This window comes from Pteropus vampyrus, unplaced genomic scaffold (assembly GCF_000151845.1).
Source record: "Pteropus vampyrus isolate Shadow unplaced genomic scaffold, Pvam_2.0 Scaffold2, whole genome shotgun sequence".
Lineage (NCBI taxonomy): Eukaryota > Metazoa > Chordata > Mammalia > Chiroptera > Pteropodidae > Pteropus > Pteropus vampyrus.
In genome coordinates this window covers 36,573,996-36,585,932 of record NW_011888783.1, presented here as the reverse complement: position 1 = coordinate 36,585,932, position 11,937 = coordinate 36,573,996, and the positions used below count along the sequence as shown (strand labels likewise).

The following is an 11,937-nucleotide window of genomic DNA, read 5'->3' as shown; positions in this document are numbered from 1 at the left end:
GTGCATTATGTGGTCCAAGGATTTTGATTTGTTTTTCCCTGGAGTTGGATAATAGCCTTGCTTGTCCCTGTCATCACTGGAGACCAGGTGCAATGAAAATTAAATCATTGTCCAAACTGGGGTTGTCCCATGGTCTATACATTCACAGATTCATATTATTAGCAAAGCTATAGAACTCTGCAGAGCCAAGGTTTGGTAACTTTCTGGCAATGAGACCCTATGAGAGTTCAAGAGTCTTTTCTAAATATCCATTTAATAGAGCAGCCAAAGACATTGTTGAAGTTCAAATGGAATTCTAGTGATGTCTCTCTTAGCCATCCAGTGACGTAGGTTCACAAGTACACTATACTTGTTATTTTTTACTCCATTGAATTTTGGTACATACCAGTCCTTTATTCGAATAGTACCATCTCAAAGAGTCCTTCCCTAATCATTCTGCATAAAAAAAGCACTTCTTCCATCGAAATCTCTTTCTTATCTGCTCCTCTTTCTCTCTTTCTCTCTTGCTCACTCTCTTGCTCTCAAACAACATTTAGCACCAGCCGACATAATACACTATTTATTCATTGGTTGTCAGTCTATCCCACCAGAATATCAGTCTCTTAAAAACAGGGCCTCTCCTTGATTCACTACTGAATGCCCGCTGCATATCACACAGCCTGGCACATAGTAGGCCCTTAGAAAATGTTTGTTGAATAAATGAACTCCTAGACATAACATCCTAAGACTTGGGCAGGGATTAAATTCCTGACAGAATTGGATGCCATTGTCTTTTTTCCTTTCCTGTGATTACAACATTAATTCCTACTCAGATTTGGTCAAGGACCTTCAAGGTCACCACTTTTTTCACCCCTCTTTTCAGACCAGCTCTTTGGATCACAGAGTTTCCTTTCTTTTTAGCCTCAGCTCTTAAACACTATGTCCAGCTGTTCCTTCTAAATTAAAAATGGGAGGAGGTAGCAGTGGGTTTCATTTCCATGATGCCATAATTCCCAGCACTGGGATGCCTCCCACCACAAAGTGCCTCCAATTACCTCAAGGGAACATCATTAAAACTTCAGAGTAAGAATCATTTTAATTCATTTGAAGTTTTAAATAAACATAAACCACATATGACAAAATCAAGCAAACAACGATGCAAATATTAAAATGGTAAAAATGCTAGGAAGCCCTGCTCTAATGGATTTCAGGAGTGAGATCCACAATTCTGAGCTGCAGTTAGTGTGATATATGCCTACTATACATTTCCAAAATGACTCACCTTTGAATTTTCTCAAATTTACACACTTCACCTACTCTCCTTCCAAATTACTAGGTCAAGAAATGCCTCTCGTTTTCCTCTGTTAATATGCTGCTTTGCCCATTAAGCTTCACATATTAAGTTTTAACTTATTGGCTTCAGTGACACTCAGTGATCCCAAGGGGGGGTGGTATGGGGTGGGATAAAATATGTGTTTTTCCAAGGTGCCTTCATGCCTGGATTGCAATTTCTAATCTCTGAACTATTGCCCGCTCTATATCTGTGTCTCGTGGAAGAGCTATTGATCTGTAAGCTCACCAGTGCATTTTCCCCTCCTCATAAAATCCCAGGGACATTCTAATTAAGGACAGACTCTGGCTACAAATTACAGAAAAAGAGGCACCCAGGCATTCCAATAGAATTCAGACCTCTGAACATTTACACCCTGGGCAATTGGGAAGCAGGTCTGTGCTTATACTCTCCTTAATCAATCAGCCTGGTTCAGCTAGGTCCAGAAGGCAGTAAGAGTAAATACATATTAAACAAACAAATAAATAAATGCAAATTAGACTCTTGTGTTATTGCAGACAATGCTATTGATCCCATGGTATACCATTTGTGAATTAGGAGAGGCAGCATGAGGTTGCAGGAAAACACAGACTCTGTGTCAAAATAACCTGAGTATCTTTGAATCTGGACTCCTCCTCTACCAGCTGTTTGTTAATTTTCTCTCTGAGACTCAGTTTCTATATGTGCAAAATAAAAATAGTACTACATAGCTGAAAACTGATTGCATTGTATCTAAAGAAATACCTCGACGTGAGCTCAATAAATGATGGTGACCGCCCTTACTTCCTGTTGTCACAGTCTAGACTACAAGTAAGAGACTGTAGAACTTATGTTCTTATCACTCAAAGGAGTGAGGAAAAAATATCGAAACAGTGGAGATGCATGATACTGGCCATAGGAATGTGCTACTGTAAATGCTAAGGAAAGTTGAAGGAAGGAGTGGAATTTGGCCCCAGAGTAAGTTACCCAAGGCCATGCTTGTTAAAGGGTGGAAGTCTCCTCCTCTAGGCCGAGATTATCTGGCAGGTAGAAAAGCATTTCGATAAATGAACGTCCGCATCTCTTCATCACCAAACAATCAGGACTAAATAGAGTCCACTGGATGTTGCCATCCCAGGTCACTAGTGACCTCGACCAAGGTAAGGGTTGGGAGTTAGGATGCAGAGGGCTGAAGCAGTAGAAGAAGAGTAAATGAAGTCAACAAGTTGTGAAGGGAAAGTAACTCTCACCTTTCCTCATTTTGAGGTCTAGAAATTTTAATGCCAGAAATAGTGCAAATGGGAATGCTAAGCTAAATAAAAGGTCTCAATTATTAAGACAGTTCTCTCTCCACCCCTGCCCCCGTAGTTCCTCAGCTACAGTTCTTTGGGTGCCATAGTGGCCTACTCAAATCTTCTCTGCCTCTCTGGAAACCTCTGAACTTCACTTCTCTGACACTGGCTCCTGCCTGGGTCTTCCCACAGTATAGTGAGGGCACTATTTGCTTAGAGTGAGACAGATCTGGTTGGTATCCTGGCTCACCATTCGTAGGCTGTGTGGCTTTGAGGTATGTGCTAAAAAAAAAAAAAAAAAAGCCTCTTTATGCCTCAATTTCCCCAAGTACAAAATGGGGTAACAAAAACAACTAGCCAGGAGTGTTGTGAGGATTAAATGAATCGATACTTGTAAAGCACTTAGAGCAGTGCCTAGCACATTGTAAGTGCTCAATAAATTGTTAACTACACCTGTTGTTGGTAGAAGTCCTGTGCTGATCTGCTTGCCCGTGGCTCTAATGAGTCTCTAGTCTGTCTGATCCTGAATTCTGCCTTGCCCTGGCCCACCACATAATCCTGTGATAACTCTTTCTCTCTACCAGCCCGAGCCAACCTCTCTCTTACCCAGCCTTTCATCTTCAGTCCTGATAAATTCTGTCTCTGACCCAGACCCTTTGCCACAGCAGTATCCTATAGTAACAACTATAACTGCTGCCTTTTATTATTGCTTAGCACGTGCCAGGAGCCATGCTAAGAGTTTTACATATACAGAACCCTCAAAAACCCATGAAGTAGTCATTATAAATAAGGAACCCAGCAAGTAAACAGCACAGTCAGGATTTGAATCCAGCCCTGACTAATTACATGACCACAATCCCGAACCCTGAGTTGTTTCCTACAGAAATTTTACAGATATCTTACACCTGCTAGAGCAAATAGTCCCTCATCACTTCTTTCCATTAGACGCTTGGGTGTCCGTGTGGCAGATTGCAAAAACAGCTCTTAATTCCACCACAATTTATTGAAATCCATCAAGAAAAAAAGTTTATTTTTTCACCCCTTAAATCTAGGCTGGCCTCATGACTGGCTTTGGCCAATAGATGGGTGCAGATGCAACTTTGTGCTAATTCTAAGCCTGGACCTCAATAAACCTTATACACCTCCACCCATCTTTTTGAGACCTCTGCCACCGTTACCATGTGAATAAGTCCTAGAGAATAAGAGACTGCATAGAGGAAAAACAAAGCACTGCAGCCAAAAGTCAGTCAGCCCCATCTGACCTGGCACCCAATTAGAGACGGTTGATGAGCTCCAGCCAAGAGCAGCCAAGCCTGGCCTAGATCATCAGAGCAGCCAAGCTGAGCCCAATCCAATTGCCAATGTGCAAAAGCATAAACTGGATAAATGCTTATTGTTTGAAGTCACTACGTTTAGAAGTGGTTTGTTATGCAGCAAAAGCTCACAGATGCAATCTGCAAGTATTTCTTCAAAATTGCTGATTCATTTCTTTGGAGTTTCTGTTTGCCATTCAAGCTCAGTTGCTGATATTTCTGGTCCCTGTGTTTATATTGTTCTTGATCAAGCACTGGGCAAGAGGTAAACAGCATTAAAACAAGATTCCACTAGCACTCCACTAATAAACTTCTTTGGATGATATCCAAATCTATTTTTTTCACCAGATTTCATGCTATGATAGGTTACATTATAGTAAAGTATTCAGGTAATTGCCAAATGTGGCGTCAAACAATTGACTTCGACTGTTAATAACAGAACCAACTACAATGTAAATACACATAGCTTTCCAACCCCTTTTTAGGTAAAATGAGACATACTTTAGTCAACCTATGGTTAATTTAGGGGCTCCACAAAGTCCTTAAGCACTCAGTCTCCATCTTTCTTTCTGCTCTGCCACACATGACTTCATAACTCAAATGGCAGCTGGTTGTCTAGCCATTACATCTGGATTCGAAGCAGCAGGCAGGAGAACATGAGCTTTTCCCCACCCCTGCTTCCCACCCATTATAGTCTCTGCCCACACAGTACTACTCTTTGCATTCACTGGCAAGCACTCTAGTCATAGGGCCACATAATACTCCAAAGGAGGCTAGGAAATGTAGCTCAGGTTCTGTTACTAAGGAGGAAAGTAAATGGACATTGGAAGGCAAATAGTAATATCTGCAACAGACACATTGTATTATCATAATAATGAGGTATCTGGTTGTTGGCAATGCAGACCAATTTGGCCTCCTACATCTAAAAGTCTGAAGTTTAATATGGAGACATTGTAAGTCTCATATTCTGTCAAGAGTCTTTTAAAATAATGTAATTGGAACACTCATTTAATGGAAACAGTAGATAGAATGCTTTTGCCATCAGTCAAGATTTGAAGTATCAGTTTCAATATTTGAATTGTTTACCCAACAATGAGTAGCAATTTACAGCCCAAATGTCATCTCTGATCTCTAGACCAGTATGTCCAGCTACCTACTCAACATTTCCTTGTGGATGTTTTAAACGTGGCACAATCTAACAAATTCAAAACTAAAGTCATTTTTTCCCCAAAACCCAGTCCTTCTCCAGTATGTTTCATCTCAGTGAACAATATCGCCATTCACTCAGAGGCTCAAGCCAGAATCCTGGATGTCATTCTTGATCTTCCCTTTTTCTTAGTGCTAATATCTACTCAGTCACCATGTGCTTCCAATTTTCACTCCTTAATACTTGTTAAATCTATTTTTTCATCTCCAAGGCTACAACCCTAATCCAAGCTAACTTCATCTCTTGTCTGGACAGCTGTAATAGCTTCCCAATTGGTCTCTACGCATTCATTCTTGCCATACCTCCAACCTATTGTTTATATCGCAGCCAAAATGTTTCCTTGGACATATGGGTGACATCATATCAAACTCCACATATAAAACTCTTCCATGGTCTACGGCCTTGCCACCCTGAACGAGACCAATCCCGTCTGATCTCAGAAGCTAAGCAGGGTCAGGCCTGGTTAGTATTTGGATGGGAGACCACCTAAGAAGACCAGGTGCTATAGGCATAAAAAATAAATAAAAAATAAGGGATTGTAAGCTGACAAGGTCCTTACAATCTGTGAGGTCAACCAAGGGTTGCCTCGCCTAAAAACAAACAAACAAAAAAAATTCTTCAGTGGTTTTCTATTACCATTAGCATACCACTCAAATCCTTTACATGGTCTACAAGATTATATACATGCCAGTTTATCCCTTTCACTGACTCCACTCACTCTCCATAATGCAGTAATACCAACCTTTTCTAGTTTCTCAAATATGCCAAGTTCTTTGCTGCCTCAGAGCCTTTACACATGTGCTATTCTGCATAGACTATTCTTACTCTGCCCCCCAACACTCAACTGCCCCAATTGTCCAAAATTCACTTTGAATGTCTTCCTCAAGGAAGTAAACTAATCAGGCAAGTCCAAGTTCCCTGATTAGTGACTCTACTAGTACGGCACACTTTTCCTCTTTAGTCCTCTTCATACCTATAATTGAGTAGTTCATGTGTCCACTGGCTCCTCTGCCAGAAAGGACGCTCTGTGAAGACAGGATTACTCTCTTTCTTGTTCATAGCTGTATCCTAGCATAGTGACTAACATAATGTTCTCAATATTATTATTTGAAGGAATGAGTGAAGGAACGATGGAATATCATGGAAGTGGAACACCTCATCATCTCAGGAGGTTAGCAGCAGATTTGACATAGTCGTGAGAGAAGATTCAATCATTGGGGAGGGTAGCATGAAGAGGATACCCAGAAATGGGGTGAATATGAAATACTGTTACATACTATAAGATCAGAGTTGGACAAACAGCAATTATAACCAGCAAGCAACTGAAAAAAAGATCTTCCTACTCATCAGTAAGGTTCCATGTCTTCAGGCAGAGCCGAAGATGTAAGTGACCTTACTATAACGTAAACTCTGTGAGAACAGGAGTTCTGGGTCTTTTCTGTTCATGGAGTAGCCCAAACACCTAGAATGGTAGCTAGTTTGGAGTCAGTGTTCAGTAAATATTTGTTGAATAAATCTCTATACGAATGGCCACTAGTAAGAAGGAAGTGAATATCAGCAGTCACAAATTCAAAACAGGCTCAAGAGGCAGGTGAGTGGTTGAAAGATGTACAGGTGAGCATTCAAAAAATGCCATAAGCATTCACAAGGGGACACTGTGCAGTTCTAGTCCTTTTTGACCCAAGTACAGATGCTTCATGGTACAGCACTTTAATCACACTTTGACACCTTTCACTTTCTGCCCACTGTTTTGCCACTTCATTTTGCTCTGAGTGTAGTTTTTCAACACTAGTTAGTTCCTTTCACTTTATAAAGCACATTCTTATACCATCTCAACCACGCCATAATCCAAGGAGTCAAGAGTTTTCAGTCTCATTTGGCACACAATATAACTGAGTGTCAGAAATTTTACAACACTGGCCCAAGTTAGCACAGTTCACAGTATGGCACAGGTGGAATTTGATGTGGTCTTCTGCTTCCAGATTATATTCTTCCACTATTCTCACTTCTGGGCAATGTTCACAGTGAAGGGAATAGCACATAAAAATCAATGAATAGGTTTGGGGAGTATTAATGTGGGGGGCAGGGGAGAACTATTAAAAACTTAAAGAGATCATTGTTAAAAACCTTCTTATATATTTACACGATTTCTGTCTCTCCGACAGCCTTTTTCACTGTGGTTATGAAAACAATGCATGAGTCTCACCTGAAGTTTACTGATGTGGAAAGGTTATAATGATCCTGCATTGGCTGATACAAGATATGGTCACTTTGGGAAAGATATTTACTTTCTCATAACATGCTTCAATACATTTCAAAGACCCAGTCCTCTAGGGCTCAGCTTCCAGCTCCCTGCCAAAAGCCATCAAAGGAGCAGTTTTTTTGGCTTTTCTATCTAAATTATCCTAATCTCCACCCTCTGTCTTTTATTGGCCCTAGAGTCTGACCAGCCATGTTCACTTCGGTAAGTTTACAAAGCAGGTATCGCAATGTTTCCTTATTTGAATAAAGCTGATCACGGCCACCGCTGATTCTGTACAAGCCCAGTAGACTAGAGCTGGGGGGACTGAACCACAGTAATCCGATTGAAAGTAGATGCTATCATTGGATCACGTCTCCGAGCTGGGAAACTTGTTAAAATGCAGATTCTGAACCAGTTGTAACTAGAGTAGTATTTGAGAGTCTTCATTTCTAACAAGCCTCCAGGAGATGGCAATGCTGCAGGTGGGTAGACCTCACTAGGAGTAGCTAGACCTTGAATTAGATCAACGCAGCTCCCCACCCAGTCCCATGCCCCTATTGCACTTGTTCTTCATAGCATGTGACAGAATGTCATCATGTGTTTGTAGGACTATTTGAATAATATCTATCTCTCACAAAATGTAAAGTATTGAGATCACATCACTCAAAGTCTAGTCAGGAAAACATAGACCACATCGGATAGTTTAGCAGAGGGAATTTAATTTTGGAAACTAGTTACAAAGGTGCTGAAGAAATTGAGAGTACAACAACCTAGAGTAAAGCAAGAGCAAGAAGCTGTTATCGTCCCTAGGGCTGGAAGGACAATGAAAAGAAAGACCGTTAGATGAGCCCAAGATCTGGGCTGCCTAGTGGGAATCAGACTCATGCCAGAATCTGCCTGGCAGGAGGTGGGACGCAAAGAAGATGTGGCCACTTTCCAAGGCAGGAGACAGGGGCACAGCAAGAAATACCATCATTTCTCCTCTTCTTCCTGCTTCACTACCTCCTTCTAGATTCTTGCTGAATCTAGCAAGGAAACCTGGAAAATACAGTTTACAGGGGAAGATCAGGAAATGAATCTGTTTGCATATAGGTCAGCAGTGGGAACATATCTACCTTACTGATGCTTAAAGCATGCTTACCATACAGTAGACATTTGGTCAATATTTGTTGAAAGACTGAATGGCTAAAGGAGAAGTAAAAGCCCTCTTACACACACATGCAAACCACACAGACACATTTCTTGTACTTGTTAAAACTATGATAATAGTCATCTGTGGCCACTGGGCTGCTAGACTCTATATCCAACACAGTTACCATCATACCAGACTCCAGACAATGGAAGTGAACAGTTATCCCTAAGCAGTAAACATGGTAAGCAGCTTCCACAGTTAAGCAAATTCCTTTTCTAGTAGACTGTGCTCCAGCCTTGAAAGAGTAGGGGTAAGTGAGCATAAAACACTCTCAGCACAATTTCATTGCCACCCACATTAGGGATAACACAATAATGGTGGTACAACAGCATCATCTACAGCGAGGACAAGGCTCATAAGGAAATATAAATACACTAAAGATTCTCCTAAAGGTTCATCTCTTGTCAAACAGCATCTGGCAGTCATTTCCTAATAGGATAAGCTGGTCTAGTATTGTTACTACCTGGCTTTCAAGGTCAACGAAGACTGCAGAAATCACTAATAACAACAGCCACCAGTTACTGAGAACTCATTATGCACGATGTTAAGAACCTTTCATGCTTTATCCCAGGTAGTTCTCACTACAATTCAATGAAGTTGGTATTACTCTCATTTCCATTTTATAAGAGAGGAGGCTGAGCTCAGAGACTGTTTTCCTGCTCAAGATCATGCATGTGTCAGATAAGTAACAAGCTGGATTTGAACCTAGGCAATGTTACTCCAAAGCCACTTTTCATCTCTGGTTCACCGAGAAAGACTCTCATCATAAGGGCAGGGATTTCATCATGTAGGCTTGGGGTCATAATTTCATTCTTCAGGCTACAGCATTGTGCTGATTATGCAAAGTAAACCAATATTCTTCCCATCTGCTTGTGTGTGCCTTTCTCAGCATGTATATAACACCCCAGCTTATTGACTTAAGAAAAGACTTCAGATGTTAAGCAACTGTTGATGATATGGGAAAGTTTTCCAGGAGATCTGAAGCAGAGACAAACATCAGTTCATAAATTTCTAGTGGTATTCTGACATATACCTACACAAGATAGAGTAAAGCTAGATCTTTTGAGCAACTTTCCTCACTCCTTTGGTGATGAAAAATGACTATGACACAGTGCCATAAACTCTGACCACCTGACCAAAGTCCACGAAGCTCAGCAATTTTTTCGGGCCGTGTACTTCGCATCTGTCAGAGCCAAGCATTACTGGGAAGAACAGGCATTCCAGAAAAACTGTCAAATGAGATTTAGATTCCAGAAATGGTGCTGGGCATTTCTCCTATGTCGGCTTCTCTTTAAAGGGTATGCGTGCTGTTCTGTAAAGTATCTTAAATCCCACCAGAGTCCAGGAGGGCTTCTCTTTGGTACAGAAGACCCATTGAGCAATCACACTCAGCCTCCAAACCTTTCCTTTTTCAAGGGCTGCTAATGGGGCCTTCAATAGATTGTTGGGGAAGAATAGTTACTCTCTTCTCCTCACTGGAAAGTTTTAGAAAGGTCATCAACATTGGCTTGAGAAAGCTCCCATTTTTCATGACTACAACTGTGATATTAAAATCTTTGACAATCTAAGAAAGGCCTAAACCTATTAATCGCGAGCTGTTTATTGAGGGCTGGGGGAAAATTAGAAGAGACACGGTCCTGCCTTTAAGGAGCATGCAATCAAGTTGGGTAGTGTACCAGTTATACACTCCCACAATAATGTTGAATAACTAATAATCGCATGCAAAATAAGCATTTAGTCTTCATGTATCTGGGATTGTTAGGTGGATTTGCTGATCTTGGCTAGGTTCTCCCACATGTCTTTTCTAAACTCTTGAACCTGAGTTAGGGGCTCATCTGTGTTCTCTCCGGCATATTGTTCTCACCCTATCGTGGCACATATGACTCCTATTCTATTTACTGTTTCCTTGTCTTTTTCTTCCACTAGGTTGTATATTCTAAGAGGGGAGGCACTGCAGTCCCAGAGTCCAGCAGTAAAATCGGTAAGTGAATGAAACTGCTCAGAGCCTCGGCACAAATGGGGACAAGGAGAAAAAGAGCAAGGAAAAGGACAGCAAACCATGCACTCAGTGAGGGAATATTTCTTCTTAAAAGTTAAATAGAAATGGTACAGATTAGCAATGGTAAAAAAAAAAAAAAAAAAAAAAGTAGGTTATATGGATGAGATTAAAGTACCACTGGAATTTTTTGAGAAAGAGTGTATGGGGAAGATTCATTTTCAGCAGATACTCAAGAGTAGCACTGTCCAACAGAAATAAAATGTGAGCCACAAATACAGGCCCACTTATGTACTTTTACATTTTACGAAAGCCATAGTTTAAAAAGTAAAAATAAACAGGCGAAATTCATTTTACTAACATACTTTATTTTTCCTAATTTATCCAATATATTATCATTTCAACATGTAATCAATATTAAAAATTAGTAACAAAATATATTATGTTCTTTTTTCATATTACATCTTTGAAATCTACCACGGATTTTATATTTAAAGACTATCTCCATTCGAACTACCCACATTTCAAGGGCTCCATAACCACCGTGGCTAGTGACTACTACATTAAACAGCTCAGCTCTGGGGACAAAGAAATTACCTCTGAGTAATTCAGGATGATGACAGTGATGAAAATGATGACAGCATTGAGAATAGAGAGAAAGGCAAGTGCACGACATTCCACTGGCAGAATTAGCATGTTGGTTTATCTGAGAGAGAGCCTTTGCACTGGTAATATATATTTACACATCTGGCCTTCAGTTGCATTGGAAAGGTGAATCGGTTTACATGAGAGCTGTGATTTTGTTTATATTTCTGTACTCTAAGAAAACTGTTTATTAGTGAAATCTACCACCTTTATCCAAGCCATGAAAACAGTGAAATATTTTCTGGGGCTGATTTCCCTAGTACGGAATGCAAGATTTGTGAAATTTGAGCATACTTGGCAGAATTTAAACCCATTTTTATGTCACAACCAGTTCACAATCAGTTCAATTCAACAATCAGTTCAATTCAACAATCATTGAATAAGTTCCTATTAATTGGAAGCTCAAGCAATTATCATTTGGAGAGTAAATAAAAGCATAATTTATTAATTTTTTATTTATTCTGCCAGTTATATAATTAGCCAACTGTTGCAGACATATTGTTGTGTGTCTATATGACATAAACGTGTGTAGACAAATTTTATTAGACTTTATATTAAGCCATATTTAGAGGTTATCTATTATGCGCCCTTCCAACTCTCATTTCTTCATTTTACAAATGAAAAAAACAAAAAAGAATAAAGAACTTGCTTAAATGTAGTCAATGGAAGATGTAATGATTTCTTCCTCCTCTCAGGCAAGTGCTTCTTCTGGGGTTCACTTGGATTTTTACGTAATTCATTGAGTTTTATTGGCCTTGCTCA

General features: G+C 40.1%; 1 pseudogene; it reads left to right on the top strand.

The window, feature by feature from the left end:
- The first annotated feature begins 5,492 nt into the window (after positions 1-5,492).
- LOC111739573 lies at positions 5,493-5,611 on the top strand (annotated as a pseudogene).
- The last annotated feature ends 6,326 nt before the right edge of the window (positions 5,612-11,937 follow it).